The sequence below is a fragment of the Petaurus breviceps genome, unplaced genomic scaffold (genome assembly GCF_028583685.1).
Source record: "Petaurus breviceps papuanus isolate PSGF00001 unplaced genomic scaffold, PetGlider_PUasm1.0 90887, whole genome shotgun sequence".
Classification (NCBI taxonomy): domain Eukaryota; kingdom Metazoa; phylum Chordata; class Mammalia; order Diprotodontia; family Petauridae; genus Petaurus; species Petaurus breviceps.
In genome coordinates this window covers 1,750,713-1,769,039 of record NW_027187370.1, presented here as the reverse complement: position 1 = coordinate 1,769,039, position 18,327 = coordinate 1,750,713, and the positions used below count along the sequence as shown (strand labels likewise).

General features: G+C 38.9%; 1 long non-coding RNA gene across 1 annotated transcript; it reads right to left on the bottom strand.

The window, feature by feature from the left end:
* Window positions 1-7,188: 7,188 nt before the first annotated feature.
* LOC138150802 (uncharacterized) lies at window positions 7,189-13,274 on the bottom strand. Its single transcript, XR_011165654.1, has 2 exons — window positions 13,099-13,274; window positions 7,189-12,193 (listed from the first exon to the last, which is right to left on the bottom strand). It is a non-coding gene; the product is annotated as an uncharacterized lncRNA (long non-coding RNA).
* Between the last annotated feature and the right edge of the window lie 5,053 nt (window positions 13,275-18,327).

Sequence of the window (18,327 nt, the reverse complement as noted above, 5' to 3'; positions counted from 1 at the left end):
TTTTTTGTGGTGCTAAAATTATTATGGTCCTGCCTCCTTGGGTCTCAGTTTCCTCATCAGTGAAACAAGGAGGTTGGAATCAGTGACCTCTAAGGGCCCTTCTAGCTCTAAGATTCTCTGATTCCTCATATCACACAATGATAGAGTGGTAAAATGAGGGTCACATTGTCTGCTAAGATCAGAATACAGGCTGATGGATTCTGGTTCAGTCACAGAGGAGCTCTGGACTGAGATCGATCCATCCCACTTAAACCCTTAGCTGACAGAACGGTAGTGCTTTCAGAATTTGGTGACTGTTGGACTCTCAGATCTGCTCATTGCTACTTGGATGACCTTAGGCAAGTTCCTCCAACTTTTTGGATCTCAGTTTCCTCCTTCATAATGAGATGAGGTTGGATTCAGTGATACTGTAGGGCCCCTTCTGTGTCCAACATATGATTCTGTGACCCTTTAAACCCAAAGAGATGCAAGAAACAAGGGACCAAAGCGAGGCTGAAGATTTTGAGTGGTTTCCCTTCTCTTCCTTTAAAGACCAGCTAAGCCCCTTTGGACTTAGATCTTGCTACAGAATCTATAAGAGGTCCCCTCTTCCCATGAATTTCAGAAGATAAGTGAGGTAAGAGTGATATCTGTTTGGAACTAGTTTCCCTTTAAGAGAGCCGGGAGGCCATCCTCAGAATTTTGCAGGCCCAGGGTACTAAGTCTTTAATTTTTAATTTGGTTTGTTTCACTTTCTGAAGTGTGAAAGTCACAGCCAACGGGAAGCTGGTGCTTGAGAGATTTTAGTAAAATTCGTTGGTAATCTATAATTATGACCCTTCTATGACCTTCCAGTTCTTATGACCAGCCTGCTTCAAATCCAATGACATCAGATTTGAGCCTTCCCTGCCAGACAAATCTATGAGCCAGGAGATTAGGGAAGTCTCAGCAAGCCAAGCAAACAGAGCTGTCCCTTCAAATGAGCCCTTTGGAGAATGATGGGAGGAGCTTTTGTGCCCACATCCATAATAAGATGACTGGAGGATAATGATACTCTTTCCATTTCAGACTTTCAGTTTGGTTTTTGAAACATGGGGTTGATGAGATGATTGAGGGTATGAGAGAGTCACTAAAACTGTACTGGGATATCCAGGATGGAGCAGTCGGGATCCTTCTGCCTGACCCAAATTAAAGACATTCCAAAAAGGACCCACAATGGCTAGTTCTCCCTCACCCCACCCCACCCCATTCTGAGCCACCTAATTCTGTATCCAGATTTGGGAGACTATTGAGATTTCTCCACTCCCAACTTAGGATAAGGGCTGAGGCTTCCCCCCACCCCAAAAGGCTCAGGTTGTTCTAACAAAGACACAGGCCATGGATTCCAGTCACTATGGTTTATAAAGCTTAGGAGAAATAGGGGAACTAAATTTGTAAGTGTCTGCTAGTTATTGGCAGCTAGCTACTACTATAATAAGGAACCTTCAATAGATCCATAGGAGTAGCCCAGTTTCCACTGGGATCTTGAGATAAATACTAGGAAGGGATAGCATGCCCTTAATCAGGTAGAGTTTGGGTCCTGGTGTTGGTCACTAATCACTAGTCTATTATAAACACAGATATAATGAGTTCTTGAAAGTCACGCATTTGTGGAATTATCTATGCTGGTTATTATGGGTAAGACCAGATGGAAGCAGGGGCAGCTAGGTGGCGCAGTGAGTAAAGTTCCTGCCCCGGAGTCAGGAGGACCTGAGTTTGGTTCTGGCCTCAGACACTTAACACCCACACAAAAAAAACTAGCAATGTAACCTTGGGCAAGTTACTTAACGCCGATTGCCCTCAAAAAAAAGGCAAAAAAAAAAAAAAGACTAGATGGAAGCCCTTGAAGTTGCCTAAACCATCTCATTCATTCACCATACCACTTCTAAAAAAATTGCTTGTTATTATTTGACTCTAGTTGTTACTGAATGGATGATGCAGGTCCATGCCATCACCCTTCCTCCAGATGGTCCTTCTAACAAGATGGGTAAACCATAAGTGTTTTCTCTTGTTAAATGGAAGTGGTACATTCAAGAGCTTGCTCATTTGGACCTCTCGAGTATTACACTTCATGAGTATGTTGGGAATTTACTGAATACTGGAAATTTCCAGTCCCTGCCCCAGTGCTTCATCAGTCAGTCAGCAAGCATTTATGAAGGACCTACTCAGCCTCAGGTGCTGTGGTAACACTGGGAATAAAAAGAAAGACAAAAGACAGCCTCTGCTTTCAAGGTATTCGCAGTCTGGTGAGAGACAAAAAGCAAACAACTGCGTATAAACAAGCCATAGACAGAATAATTTGGAAATAACCAATAGAGGGAAGGCCGGCCTACAAGGAATTAGCTCTTGAGAAATGTCATGTTACCTGGTTTGCTGTTGGCTGTGCCCATTATGGGAAAGAAATGTGCAACTGGAACTCAGCACCTATTGATCCATTAACGGAGGACATCCTGAGACATGAGAGTCTTTGTAAGTCCTCCCAAAGGACCAGGCTGCAAGCTGTATGACTTACGTGTGGTAGAATTTTTAGGGATAGAACAGACAAAATTTTTGCTTGTATTTATTCCTAGGTGGTAGTCACTGGTCTGGTTGAGTGGTCTAGGATCTGGTGAGGCCAGAATTGGATAATTAAAGGCTCTCAACTTTGGGGTTACTGGAAGAATGCTATTGATGCCTCCTACTATTTACAATTTTTGTAGGGCACCTTCAGCCTTCTGCTGAACTTAATCAGGTTATTGCCTTAAAAACAATAGCAGAAATTGAGGATTGGGCATGAGGGCCATGATGCTGTGTTGTAGAAGGTCTGAGACCATATGCTCCCCCCTTTAACTAGGGGTGATACTCATTGATACTTATTAATCAAAGTGTCCACCTTTGAATGATCAGTATAAAATGATCCCACACGATCTTCAATTTACCTTTGATTTGGGAATTGATTATTTTGGCCCTCCATCTCAGGGCAAGAGGTTTGCCCCTATTATAGTATGTAATTATTCAGGATATGGGGTTGCTATACCAGTTAAGTCCAATGTGCCATCTGTCTTCCTTATGGGTCTGTGTATACTGTTGTCTTTGATCAAAGTACGGAGTTTACTAGGGAGAAGGCCCCAGACTGGCTCTTTTACCATTACATTCACTGAAATCTTCATCTTCTGCACCATTATTAGGCAACTCAATTTATTGATCATTAGAATGGATCAGCAACAACTCTGTCATCACACCCCTGATTATGGGGGTTGTATATCCTGTCTCCCAGACGTCATGTCTTTGATAAGTCAGCACTACCCCCAAGAAGAGGGAAGAACTCCAGTAGAGCAGTTTCTTGGATCTGGCCTCCAGGACTCATCTGAGAAGGATGAGCTACTTTTAGGTATCCTTCTAATTGACCCTATCCAGCTCTTCCTTAATCCATCCCATACCAACTCTCCCCCATGACTGTAGCATGTCTAGTGGCCACACCCTGGCTGGTAAATCATCTCAGCAGATGGCCTAAACCAGTTTGAGTGTAACTGACAGGCCTCAAACCCATCAGAGAGTTATGGAGATGTCTACCCCAAGCATGTGAATACTTTCTTTGGCAGCATGCGCAGATGAGGACAATTTGTTCCAACAGCCATAAAGGCTGCAGATGCTGTGGAACACTTAGAGCTTGTGAAGACCCCAAGGTCTTTCATTGAACTCCATTCCCATCACCAGCATCCTGACTTTTATCTTATCACTGAGTCCAATGACTGGAAGAGTGAGTGAAGTTGATGACTTTATTTTGTGCAACTCTGCCTCACTTAAATCCAATTCATGGGCAAGTCAAGACACCACCCAGTGATGTGACTGGTACTTTTAGAAAATGAAGGACAAATAATTTCATTCCCTGCAGAGCTACTTTAGGTCTCCTTGGTATAAAAAGTGCCCCTAATACTTCTTGGAAACCAACTGGGGGAGATAGATCAGTGAGTTCATGGGAGGAGTATCCTCAAATTTCCTCTTCTCTTTCTCCTTGAAGAGATTTATGGTCCACCTTTCCACTCCATTCCTTCCATGCACCTGGGAGTGGAAAGCTTTTTGAGTCTGTGAGTTCTCAGTGGGGCACCAACCTAGATATGCTTCCTAATTGTACTTCCTGCCATGGATCCTGGGCCAGCTGCAGACTGAGTTGTGCTCTGTGAAAATTAAGCTGGGTAGATCCTAGAAGGCAATGGTGGTCATAACAGAGATCTGAAGACGAGACAGAGCCAAGGCATCTGAGATGCGAGACAGACTGGCAACCTGAGACTAGCATGGAATGACACTGAATGGGAATTTCAGTTTCTGCAGATCTCCCAGCAGGATTGGAGCCAAGTGGTAATCAGCTTGTGCCAAACCTTGGCACCTCCTTCTGTTTTCTTTGACTACTTACTGAGTCTGCCACAGTAAATTCCAAGCCCACAATCCCTTCCCTAATTGTCTCCCATCTTGAGGCCACCCTACCCACAAGTTTGCTTACTGAGAGGAGAGAAGTCTATTGGGAAAACCAATTTTTTCTTACAGTTTTAGTATGCCTCTATTATATTTATAGATTTTTACATTTTATTATGTCTTAATAATGCATGTAGTAATTTAAAAAAAAATAATTATAGTATTCCAGTTAAGAACAAGAAGCCCAGCTTTCCCACAAATACACCAGCAAAGATATAAAATGAACATCAATCCAAACAATAATCAAGAAGTCCAAATAGAAGCAACAGTAAACTCATTAAACCAGCTTGAGAACTGCTCAAAAAAAAAAAAGGTACCCAGAAGTCTGGGGCACTGAGAAAAGAATCGCACCAAGGGAAACCAGTCTGAGCTCAGGGAAACAGGTCTGAAACTCGCTAGCACACATTTTCCCCCATTGTTGTTCATTTGGAGTCATTTATTAGAGGAAATACACCCATCTCTTTCATAACACACAAAGGTAGAAACACTCCAAAAATATTAAAGTTTTGATTTATATCCAGGCCAGGCCCAGTAAACTAGAAGATAAAATATACTTTGATATGGAAAATTGTTCCCAAGGAAATTAATTCCCTTACACTCCCCAGTAACCACAGAAGTCAAATTCTGACCAGATCCATGTTTTACCATCTTGGGAGGTGTTGGCTGGGTGGGGGAGGGGTGAGAATTGTGGGGGGAGTGGGGCAGGGTAAAATTCAACAACACTCCAGCCAGGGACACACTAGGGGTGATGGAAGCCCATAGCACTCTAATTGGGAAAGCTCCAGGGTGGTTCAAAGACTCCAAACATGCTGAAAACAGATAAACCAAAGGCAGCGGAAGAACCCAAGAACTCTAAAAATCAGAGACAGGATTAAAAAGGGGCTAAAACCCCTATGCAATAGCATTGGAGGGAGTATAGCCTGGCTCCCAAACTTTCTGGAAAATAAAATGAAACAAAAAACTTAGAAACTTTGGGAGATTACAAGAAATATCAGAACAAAGTAAAAAAAATTGAAAAAATAGAACTATAAGATGTCTGCTATTAAAAACAACTGATTTAGAAAGCAAGTTAAGGAGGAATAATTTCAGAATCATTAGAGTGCTTGAAAATCATGAACAAATCTAAAAAAAACCAAATCTTTCAAGACATCATGAAAGAAAACTGCCTAGACATATTGGAACCAAAAGACAAAGTAAAAATAGAAGGAATCCACAAGTTACCTGAAAGTGACTCCAAATTTGAAACATCTATGTATGTCATTGCCAAAATCAAGAACTTCCAGATCAAAGAAAAAAATAACACAAGCATCCAGAAAGAAAAAGTTCAGGTACCAAGGAGCCATAGTCAGAATCACACAAATTTGTGTTGCAATTACTATATAGCAAAGAAAATCTTATAATATCCCAAAAGGCAAAAGACAAAAGGTTAACTACCAAAAATAACTTACCTACCAAGACTGAGCCTAATCTTTCAGGGGAACAAATAGATCTTTAACAGAATAAAAATCTTTCAAGAATTCCTGATTAAAAAAATAGAAATGAATAAAAATTCTGAATTGAAAATACAGACATCAAGAGAAACCCAGGGGTGGCTAGGTGGCGAAGTGAGTAAAAGCACTGGCCCCCAGAGTCAGGAGGACCTGAGTTCAGTTCCGGCCTCAGACACTTAACACCCACACACACAAAAAAAAACTAGCCATGTAATCTTGGGCAGGTTACTTAACTCCAATTACCCTTCAAAATGAAAAAAAAGAGAGAGAGAGAAACCCAGAAAGGTAAGTACATTTGAATAATAAAATGGAAAGGACTAAATAATTAACAATTTGCCCCTTCAGAACCTCACTATTTTCAAGTCATAGAGGAAGTTAAGAAAAAACAAATACAGCCTGGAGGCCAGGTGAGGGGCCATAGTTTGTTCTATCTTGAGAGTTTAAAAAAAGGAAAGAAGTGGTAGGGGAAAAGAAATAAGCTAAGAAAGAAATGAAGAAGTGGGAAGAACTTACTATTTCTTATAACCAAAGTGAATTTGAAGAGTATATAAACATGGAAGAAAGGGTGGGATGAACAGGCATCTCATGAACTTCACTCTTAACATGAACAAAAGACCACATATAAAGTCTGGTATAAAATATCTCAAAGTCAATAGGGAGAAAGAAAATAAAGAGGAAGAATAAAGTTGAGGAGAAAACAGAAATGAAACAAATCAGCTTTGGAGAATGGATTAGAAAGAGGAATTAAAAGGAAAGAAAAATAGTATAAAAACAAGTGCTAGGGGATGGGCAAGGTAAAAAGAAGGGCATAGGAGTAGAAGCAGAACACTTCCATTATAGATTACCAGTACTGATCACATTTTCTTTTTTTCACCACCTTTTTCCTTCAAAAAAATGTATTTTTTATAATTATAAACTTTATCAAGTTCACTAATAAATATGAATATTTCCATATAACAAAAAAAAACAGAATTGCACATGAAATCACAAGTCTGTTATATAAAGCTGTTTTTTAAAAAAAAAATACTATTTTATTTTTCTCCAGTTACATGTAAAAACAATTTTCAACATTCATTTTAAAAACTGAGTTCCAAATTCTCTCCCTCCCCACCAACATTGAGAAGGTAAGCAATTTTATATAGGATATACATGTGTAACCATGCAAAATGTATTTCCATATAAGTCATGGTGTAAAAGAAAACAGACCAAAACAAAAACCCAAGAAAAATAAAGTTTAAAAAGTATGCTTTAATCTGTATTCAGATTTCATCAGTTCTTTGTCTGGGGATGGATAGCATTTTTCATCACAAGTCCTTCAGAGTTGTCTTGGATCATTGTATTGGTAAGAATAGCTAAGTCATTCACAGTTGATCATCTTAAAATATTGAGGGCTACTCAAAAAAGGTACAATGTTCTCCTAGTTCTACTCACTTCACTTTGCATCAGTTCGAAAACAAATGCAGAAAAGCAGAAATATTAAGCACATACTTTACTGTCCACAATATCAGTCATGATTGATAAGGACATTTGAAGAAAGAAGTCAAGCTTAATATAATTTAAATAATTTAAGAAATAAAACTATAGACCAATATCCCTAATGAATGTCAATACAAAAATATTGAATATTATCAAAATAGAGAGAGCAACATATTTTAACACTCTAATTTAGAGTTCTATCAGGAATGCAAAGTTGCCTCAATATTAGGAAAACTATAAATACAATAGGATGTATTGTTAACAAAAACAAAAATTACATGATTATATGAATAGATATAAAATAGATACAGAGAAATATTTTAACAAAATGCATCACTCATTTGGTCTAAAAATACATTAAAATCATAGAAACAAACAAAATTTTCCTTCATGCCATATAGCATATATCTAAAACCAAGAGCTAATATTATCTGTAATAGATAAATGCCAGAGACATCTCTAATAAGATCAAAAGTAAAGCAAGGATGTCCATTTGTCACCATTATCATTTGATATAGTTTTAGTTATACTAACTATAGTACTAAGACAAGAAAAAGAAAGGGAATAAGCTTAGGCAAAGAGGAAACAAAATTATCACTTTTTGCAGATGATGTGATGGCTTACTTAGGGAACCCTAGAGATTCAACTGAAAATTAATTGAAATAAATTAATTAAAAAACTATGAATTGAAATAACTTCAGTAAAGCTAGTGAATACAAAATAGACCCACAAAAATCATCAGTCTTTCTGTATCTTATCAATGAACCCCAGTAGAAAAAAAACAAAAAAAAATTTTCATTTAAAAGAACTACAGAATGTATAAAATACTTGGGAACTTAATTACCAAGACACATAGGAATTATATAAATGCAAATCTTTACTGAAATACAGGAGATATTGTTCATACTTGAGCTGTGTTAATATAATGAAAATGACAATATTACCTAAATTAATTTGAAGATTCAATGGCATATCAAAGTAACAAAGAATTACTTTATAGAGACAGAAAAAAACCTATAACAAAATTCATATGGAGGTGGGGAGAAAGGTCAAGATTCCCAAAAGAAAGAAATTTTATTTAAAAACCAGACTCCAAAAAGAAACAACTTTAAAAACAGGAAGGAAGAGGTGCTAGCAGTAAGATATCTCAAAACCATATTACAAAATAGTAATCATCAGAACTATTTGGTACTGCTTAAAAATTTTTTTTAAAGTCAATCTGTGGTACAGATTAGATAAATGCACAAGATCCAGAAGTTAACATAGTAGCACAGGATTTAATAAATGAAATAAGGAGTCACTATTCAACAAATATTGCTGGAGACGCTAGAAAGCAATCTGGCAGAAATTGGGCTTGGACCAGCTTCTCACACAACATATCACAAGAAGTTCTGAAGTTAAATGTGACCTAGATATAACAGGACATATGATACATAAATTAGACAAACATGGAGGGAGAGAATTTTCATCACTATGTAAAAGGAAAGAATCTATAACCAAGCAAGGGACATAATGAGAGATGATCACAGGAGATGAAATGGACAATTTGAAGTACATAAACAAAATGCAGTTAAACTTAGAAATGAGACAATTAACTGAGAAAAAAATATTTAAAGCCAACCTCTTTGACAAAGGTCTGAGATCTAAGATGTATATGGAATTGATAAAAAATGTATAAGATTTTAAAAAGCCATCACCTAGTAGATAAATGGCCAAAAGACACAAACAAGCAATATTCAAAAGAAAAAAAAAGTAAGCTATCAACAACTATGTCCAGTCACTAATGATAAGAGAAACGCAAATTAAAATTCTGCAGTTCTACTTCAAATCCATCCTATTGGCTGATGAAATTTTTTTAAATGACAGCTGTTGGAGGTGCTGTAAAGGAGAAGCACATATAAATTGTTATTGGTGGAGCTGTAAATTGGTCTAGCCATTCTAGAAAGCAGTTTGGAGTCAACTCAGCACAATTTTTGACCTTGCAAGGACACTACTAGGTTTATTCACCAAGCAGATCAAAGGAAGAGGAAGAGAATATACATAAATGAAAATATTTATAGCAACACTTTTTGCAGTAGCAAGAAGCTGGAAACAAAGTTGGCATCCATCAATTGGGGGATGGCTATACAAATTATAGTATATGAATGTAATGGAATATTATTGTTCCATAAGAAAGTACAAGAGAAATGGATTGATAAAAACCTTAGAAGATTTATGTTATCTTATACAGAGTAAAGTGAGCTGAACTAGAACAGTTTAAACAATGATTAGAACATGGTAAAGGCAAACAACTCTGGGAGACTTCAGGACTGGCAGATTCAATGACCAACCATGATTTTAGAAGATAAATAATGAATCATGCCTCCCACCTCTCCACAGAGGTACAGAATGAGACATATCTTTTCAGCCAATTTGTGGATTAGTTTTGCTTGACTATACTTAGTTACAAGGGACCACTTTTATATTTTTCTCCCAAGGAGAAAATTGTGGGTGGGAGAGGGCATTAGTAAAAGAAATGCAAAGAAAAAAAAAGGAAAATAAGATAGTGAATTTTTTTTAAAGCATAGAAGAAAGCAGAAGGAAGTTCAGAGAGGGGCACAGGCTAGCAGGACAGTTTCAGAACTGTGATACTGAATCTGTTATAACCTTCTATAAAAAGGCAAGCTCTATGTGGTAGGAATTTGCTACTTCATGTGAAACTCTTTTTCTGTTCTCTCTTTTTTTTTTTTTTAAGTGAAAAAGGGGGTTGACAGAGAGCACTGAGGCTGGTGCTACACTGAGGAGTCAAAGGAACTGCTTCTGAAAGAGCTGTGATGATTTGTAACAGAAGTGTTGTGATAAATATGTGGAAATGCTGTAACTGGTTCTGGTCTGGTAACCATGTGGTGGGCAGCAGCTTCTTTGGCTGGCTTTATTTGCAGCATCAGAATTTGAGACACCTTCAAAAGACCTTAGTTGACCTCAGCTTTTTTTTTTTCTTTCTTGGTGGATTTTCTATGGAATCCAGAGAGATAACACTGAAAAGGCAAAGGCCTTAGGTCTTCCCCCTCCAAGAATGACAAAAGACCCACAAAAATGAGTCTTGGTGTTTGCCCTTTTGTTTTAGGTAAAGGAATTCAGAGGCTTGCAGTTTGTGAGTTTGAAAGGTCAGGAAAATGAGATATCAAGGCGTCTGGGTATTTGAGCACCCAATTGGCAAGGACTTAGGGAGTCCAGGAGTTGAGTCCATTTAGAATTTTGCAACCAGCCATAGTAATGATGCCCTGGGCACGGAGAAGCAACTTTAGAACATAGTCCAGCAGTAACTGATATCAGGTCTTATCCAGCTGCAATGTCACATTTGTATGGAAACTTGAAAGGACCGCTTCTATGTCCAAACTAGGCTAGGTCCAAATCTACTCTCTCCAGTGACTGAGGCAGTGTAGATTCCTCAGTCTGCCTCAGAGGCCTTGGGGAGAAATGTTTGTGCTTTTGTTCTTGCGATATTTTCAAAGTAAATATCCCAGTCTAAACTTTAATTGATGTTAAATGGTTAAATTGATGTTAAACCAACCGAGACTATGGTTTCTAGTGGCTAATAATGAGAGAGGCTAGGAGGAAAAGAAACGTAATCAGTGGTGGGAAGGAGATTGAGTCAATAGCATTAGAGAAGAGACACTCTACCCCTGGATCATTGAGGGGGAAATGTAGTTGACTTGAATTAGAGATTGTGAGAGGAGCTCATGCAAGACAAAAATTGGGTTCTTTGCATTTGTAGGGACTCAGAGAGGTACTCCAATCAGGATTTTTGTTTTTGGATACCTTAATTTTTAGGATCCTAGAGAAATTAGCAAGTTTTTTTTAGCCTTTTTGAAGGCTTCTTCCATTCTGGTTCCAATACTGCAGCCAAGCAAAATGGCTGCTCTCTTCCATATAGAAACCAGATACTGAATGTCCACACATGTTCCAAAGTATCTCTAAGCATTTCCATTATGTGTCACCATGACTGTACTAGAAAGAGACTTCAGAAGAATGTTACGCATGTTCTAGTCCCTTGTTATATTTGTATATGGAGATGATGTTTGTTGACATTTGTTAGATTTATAATAACAAAATAGAATAAAAATTTTAAATAAATTGAACTTATGACTGAAATTGGTAGGTTGAGAACATAAAATTCCCCAAGTATAGGACTGGGAGTTCTAGATCAGAGATGAAATATTTTTAGAAATTTGGAAGCATAATCTATGCTTTACTCCTAGATCTATATCAAATCCTGGGCCAATCCCTAGATGCCATGAACTGTGTAACCTTGGAGAGGGTGGAGGGTAGGGAGGAGGGAGTAGTATAAAAATGTATAGATGAGGGCCCCTCTGATGAGCAGTAAGGACACTACAGCCTTTGAGAAAGCCAGAACCTGGGTCCTGAATATCATCTGACAAAGCCAGGTATGTGGCAAGTAGCTGGAGGGTAGCATCATCTTGTTCCCAAATTATTTATATACTATCTTCCCCTGCCAACTGATTAAGTAAATGAATAGCTAGTTATAATTTAGAATATTTACTTTTCTCCTGGCTAAGTGCTATTTCAAATGATAAATGTACTTCTAGTTAAATTGTATATTGCTTCATTTTTAGCAATGTTTATATATAAACTAACCTTTGTACAGAATCTCTTCGGAGGACTTTCCTCTCTTCTACCACTGTCACACAAGTTACCCTTTCACAGAAACTCTACTGAGTGACTGATCAGTATTGCCAACCAATCCATTTGAAAATCTATCAGAAAGAAAAATAATAACATAAGCAAAGGATAAGTTTAGAACAGAAAACAGTTTTAATATTACAACGAGAGGCAATATTCATTAGATTGTGAGCTCCTCCAGGACGAGAACTATCTTTTGCCTTTCTTTGTACTCCTAGCACTTACCCCAGTGCCTAGTCTATAGCTGGCACTTAATAAATGTTTATTGACTGGCTGACTGATAAAAGCTTTGTTTTTGATGCTCCGTGATAATTTCAAGATGATTGGCAATGTGCATGCCTAGTAATCATGGTTTTCAAACAGCCTGATGTTTGCATTGAAAGAACACAAACATTAGTGACATCTTGATCATGTGGCAATGAGGTACAATTACAGGGTTACAGAGGGATGAGGATGCTACTGATGTGGTGTACAGAACAAATGAGTGTATGTGCAGGTGTCTCAACATCCGTTGGGAATTGGTTCATGCTTGAGTACTGAACCCTTATGGCATTTTGGAAACAAGTTGATGACAGGTTGAAAAACTGCAAGAACATATTCTGCTTAGTCAGAAATGGTCAGAATTTGGGATGGCTAGGTGGCGCAGTGAGTAAAGTACCAGCCCTGGAGTCAGGAGGACCTGAGTTCGGTTCTGGCCTCAGACACTTAACACCCACACAAAGCACCCACACAAAAAAAAAACTAGCTGTGTAACCTTGGGCAAGTTATTTAACATCAATTGCCCTCCAAAAAGGCAAAAAAAAAAAAAAAAGACAAGAAATGGTCAGAATTTGATGTAATCACTGCGGGAATACAAAGTTGTGCACGTGATCATAATGGTTTCAAATCATTACAGAAAAAAACCAATAATGCTTCAAACCCGCACACACTTATTGTCACAGGGGGAAAATATCTGTAACCTATTTGGATAATTACTTACTACTTAAAGTACCATTAAAGAATTTAATGTGGAGACTATTCCCGGTGAATGGAAAGATGAGAACAATTTGTTCCAACATATTGGAATGTCCATAAAGGCAGGTGAACTACTTAGATCTTGGTCAGACATCAGAGAAGCCACAGTTGCTGACTGTATCCCGGGTCATTGCCAGTCATCCTTTTGTCTTGCCACTAGGCTTTGATGACTCTGGAAGAGAGAATAAGGCTGTAACTCTTCCTCCCTTAAATCTTAACTCATGGACAAGTCCAGGCATCACCATGATAGCACTGATCCCCTTCCAGAATGAAGGATGAACAACAGACACCGTCCCAAGTTCCCAAGGGAGTGAGAATGAATGTTTTGTGCTTCTGTTCTTACTATATCTTCTCAGTAAATATCTTTTTGTAAAAGTTAACTGACTTTAATGGCTTAAATAATAACCATGTGGAAGTCCCTGTGGCTGCTGTGTTGTGCCGTGGGGAAGGGAGATAGCTTTCTGAGTCCCAGAAAGGGAGATCTCAACTTCCTGAAGCTGGTATCACGCTGAGACTCGACACCCCACCTCAAATCACCCCCGGTGAGAAGCATTCATTACCAGCTCTGACCAAGAAGCAATGTCTTCAGCTGAGGACCACTCATTAAGTGCCAGGCACTGTGCTAAGTGATGGGGGGTAAAACGGGATCCCAAAAGGTTCAGCAGATATTCTGATCTTATCCAAGACCAGAAAACCTGCAATATCGTCTGGAAAGAATTCAAGGTCTCAGGCTTAATTGGAGTGAGAGTTGTAGAAGTTTATTGTTATACTTCCATGAGAAGTGGGCAAGAGTCCTTTAGGGGACCTGCTACACTTCCATGAGAAGCGGGCAAGAGTCCTTTAGGGGACCTGCGAGTGAGAGGGGTACATGCTTTTACTTTTAAAGGGTAGGGCTGCCATTGTCAGGGCTGGCCTGACGGGAGGGGCTTCAATGCATAGACAAAGGTCAGAGCAGACCAAGAGGAGCATGTGAATAGGTAGTTTAGATAAAATTTGGGCCAGGCGGGAGGAGACATGAGGATTTGGGCCAGACTGGAGGAGACATGAGGGATTAAGTAAGAACAAAGGAGTCCCAAGGTGTTGCCTAGGCCTAGTGCAGATAGGGGGAAGGGGCAAGAGTTGGAGGTTGGGAAAGGAATTTTACAGATAACAATTTTACAATACAAATTGCAGTTACAATTTCACAGACTGGTTTCACAAATTGGTTTCACAAATTGACCTAGACCCCAGGTACCCCATCACTAAGTACTTTTAAAATATTACTTCATTTGATTCTCACAACAATGCTATGAGGTAGATACTATTGTTAATCCCATTTTTACAATGGAGGATCCTGAGGTAGTCAGAGGTTGTAACTAGTTTAGGATCACATAGTGTCTGAGGTGGGATTTGGACTCAAATCTTCCTAACTCCAGGTCCAGCAATCTATGCAACTAGCTGCTGAGAATTTGAGGTGAAGGGAGATAAAAATAGAGAAGGAATTAAGCTCAAAGTCATTGGGCCAGAGAGCAGTGAAATTTACTTCAAAGTGAAAATTACAACATATCTCAAGAAACTCAAAGAATCATACTATCAAAAACAAAATGTTCCAAAGAACTCAGGTTTCTCTTTGGAGGTCAAACAAATGCAGATTATCATTTTCCAAAAGAGCTGGCCATGAAGGAAGATGTGCTCCAATAGGAACAGACAGGAGGGGGGTCATTTAACAGTTTAGATCTTTTTTTTTCTTTTCCCTTAATTCCTTTTAAAAAAAAAAACCTAAACAATAATTCTTTTGTAATCTATTATTTAACACTGAATTGAAAGTGGCCCCCTGTCTCTGGGAGTCTTCAAAGTCTAGTTATTTTGAATTCTGATGCTCATTGTACGCTATCATTTGTTTTCATTGTTCTGATCGCTTGTGGTCAAGCCACAGCTTCCTGCCTGCTTCCCTACCATCTTTTTTTGAAACACAAGGATGTAAGACATGTCACACTTGCTATAATTGTACCTCGTGGTCTTGATGGTGATAAAGTCTCCAGAGCCAGAGGCAACAGTATAGAGAGCCCTGGGTCTGGAGTCAGGAAAATCTGAATTCAAATTTGACCTCAGGCACTAACTAGTTGTGTGATCCTGGGCAAGTTGTTTAACCCTGTTGACCTCAGTTTCCTCATCTGTAAAATGAGCTGGAGAAGGAAATGGCAAACCTCTCTAGTATCTTTGCTAAGAAAACCTCAAATGGGATCTCAAAGAGAGAGACAAGACTGAACAAATAACCTCTGGGCAGGTCATTCCACTTTTCTCAGCTATAAAGTGAAGATAAGAATTTCAGGATTTTTTGAGGAACAAATGAGACAATATTTGTAAAAGGCACTTAACCTAGTGCCTGGCCCATAAGTGATGCATAGGTAATGCTTGTTCCCTATCTCTTATCCCCTTCCTAAGAGCAAGTGTTTTCAACAACTTTCATACTTGCATGAAGTTGCATTGGGCAATTGCTTCACTCCTGGAAGGCTGTTTTCAGTGGACAACAGAAGTCTGTCAGAGGACTGAGCTGTGGGAAAATGATGTTTATTTAATTTGAAGCTACTTTTTTTAAGCCACTTTTTAAAAACACATTTGATGGTCTGGATCAGAAGAGTAACATCAAATTGGAAATAGAGATGACAGATTAGGTTAAGAGTCATGAGTAACTCCAGAGAACCTTGACTGAAGAGACAAAAATACTTTGAGAGTCCAGAAAAGCTCTAATTTTCCACTAGCAATTAATAAAGGGTACATGGTTACACATATATAACCTCTATCAAATTGCTTATCATCTCAGGGAAGGAGGAAGGGAGGGAAGGAGGGAGAGAATTTTCAACTCAAAATTTTTTTAAATTCTTAAAAATTGATTTTACTTGTAATTGGGAAAAAGAAAATATTATTCAAAAAATAAAGGATGCAGAATTGTATATAGCAGATAACTGCTATATTTCTACTTTTTTTTCCTTGCCTAGGCACCTGAATCACTGGGTCAATCAATGATATGGGGAAATGATTAAGGGTACCTGGAGATTGGTAGTGAAGGGAACATAATGGAGGCTTCAGTAAATAGAAGTTGGGTAAAAACACCTAGAATCCTTAGGGGGAGATGCAGCCAACCTTGTCCTAAGGACCCCAAATGCTAGTGTGCTTTTGGATCAGGAGAATAAACCTAAAGTCCCACCACATTTGTGTACTTTATGTCTCTGTATTTAGATGTCGGGTTCCAATGAGTCATTTGTATCCTTTGCATTTTCTGTGATGGATGAAATAAAGTCTGTCCCATCCCTAATACCCATAATATATGTTAAATACTTATGTGGGTGTTGGGAACCTTGTTACTCACATTTGGGGAAACTTAGAGCTATACCTCAGCTTTATTTTGGAGATTTTCCTGGATTAACTCCAGGGGGCAAAGTGAGAAAGAAAGAAACTGACACTCGTGCAATTCTGGCCCCAGTCAAATGAGCCCAGAGTCCTAGAGAGAGGAAGATTGGGGGTCATAGGGTAAATTCCTGAAAGGTCAGGCCTCAGAATAGAACTTTGTATGACTCCAGTCACTGAGCCACAGAGAGACACATTTTAAGATCAAGACTTCCCCATTCACCTCCAATCTGCATTGATTGAGAAACTCACAGCCATGGGAACAAGGGTTGTCAAGGTCCACACCCCTCCCCCAAGAGGTAGCTCTTAGTCCTTCAGTTCAGGGTTATACTCTTACTTCTTCAAAGAGCACAAAGTTGGGGAAATCTTTTCCCTATTAGAGACTGGTGCCAGAAACCTTGAATTCAACTCTTAAATTTGGGATTACCCTGAGGCATTTCCTAAAACTGCTAAAGCTGCCATCCAGGAAATTTCCTTTCTCTGGCTGGAAGACTAGATTCCAGGAGCATGGCTCTCTAGAGAATTTTTCATCTCCCCTTTCCCCTCCTTACCCCTCAACTTTACTTAGGAGGTTGGTTCAGGAATGGTATCCCTGAATTTCCCCTCTCAATGCAAGCATATCAGTCAATCGACGAGCATTTATTAAGTTCATATTATATGCTAGCAACTGTGCTAGGCTCTGGGGATACAAATGGCAAGAATGAAAAAATTCCTACTTGCAAGAAGCTTGCATTCTAATGGGAAAGACAACAAGCACCTATATATTCATGTATATATATATATGTGTGTGTGTGTGGTGTGTGTGTGTGTGTGTGTGTATCTATATCTATATCTATCTCTCTATATATAGTTTGTTGAGTCATTCAGTTGTGTCCAACTCTGTGATCCCATGAACAAAAGTCCATGGGGTTTTCTTGGCAAAGATACTGGAATGGTTTGCCATTTCCTTCGCCCATATGTCTCCATTTCATGGATGAGAAACTGATGTAAATAGGATTCAATGACTTGCCGAGGTCAGATAGCTAGTAAGGAAGCTAGAGAGAAGGGTTTGGATATGAGAGATGTTGTAGAGATAGAAATAGCAAGATTTGACAATTATTTGGATGTGTGGGACCCAGAAGGAATCAAAGATGATGCTGAGATAACAAATCTGGAAAATTGGTGGTGCTTTAAACAAAAATAATAAAGTCGGAGAAAGGAAAAGATTTTTTGGGAAAGATAATAAGTCATATTTTGAACATGTTGAGTTGGAGTTACTGCTAGGATATTGTGTGAAATGTCCAACAGACAACTGGTGATGTGAAACAAGCTCAGGGAGACTGGCACTTTGAGAGATGGTAGGGGGGTACAGGAAAGGAATTGCATGGATGACTGTAGCAAGGAACCAAGCAGTAGGTAGGTTGGTGGCTTGAAAGAGAGGAGTGATGATTGACAGGAGGGTATGGGATCAAGGACACAAGGAAAGCAGTAGCCTCACACATGAGAAGACTAGAGAAAAGCAGGAAAGAGTGGGAGATGATGTCAAGGGGTTTGAGATGAGAGAAAGAAAGAGGAGGGAACTCACATCAAATGGCTTCAGTTTTCTCAGTAAAGTAAGAGGAAAGGTCATCTGCCAAGAGAGTAGAGGTCTACCAATGCCATGGTTTTTGGGTTTTTTTTGTTGTTGTTTTTTTCCCTGCGGTAAGTTGCCATTATTGCTCAGTACAGAGGGAAAGGCAGAAACCCCTTCTCCATCTCTTGTTGCACTGTAGAAGGCACAGGTAGAAGGGGGAGTCCTGAAGAGCAAAAATTGAGCACATCTTCCATG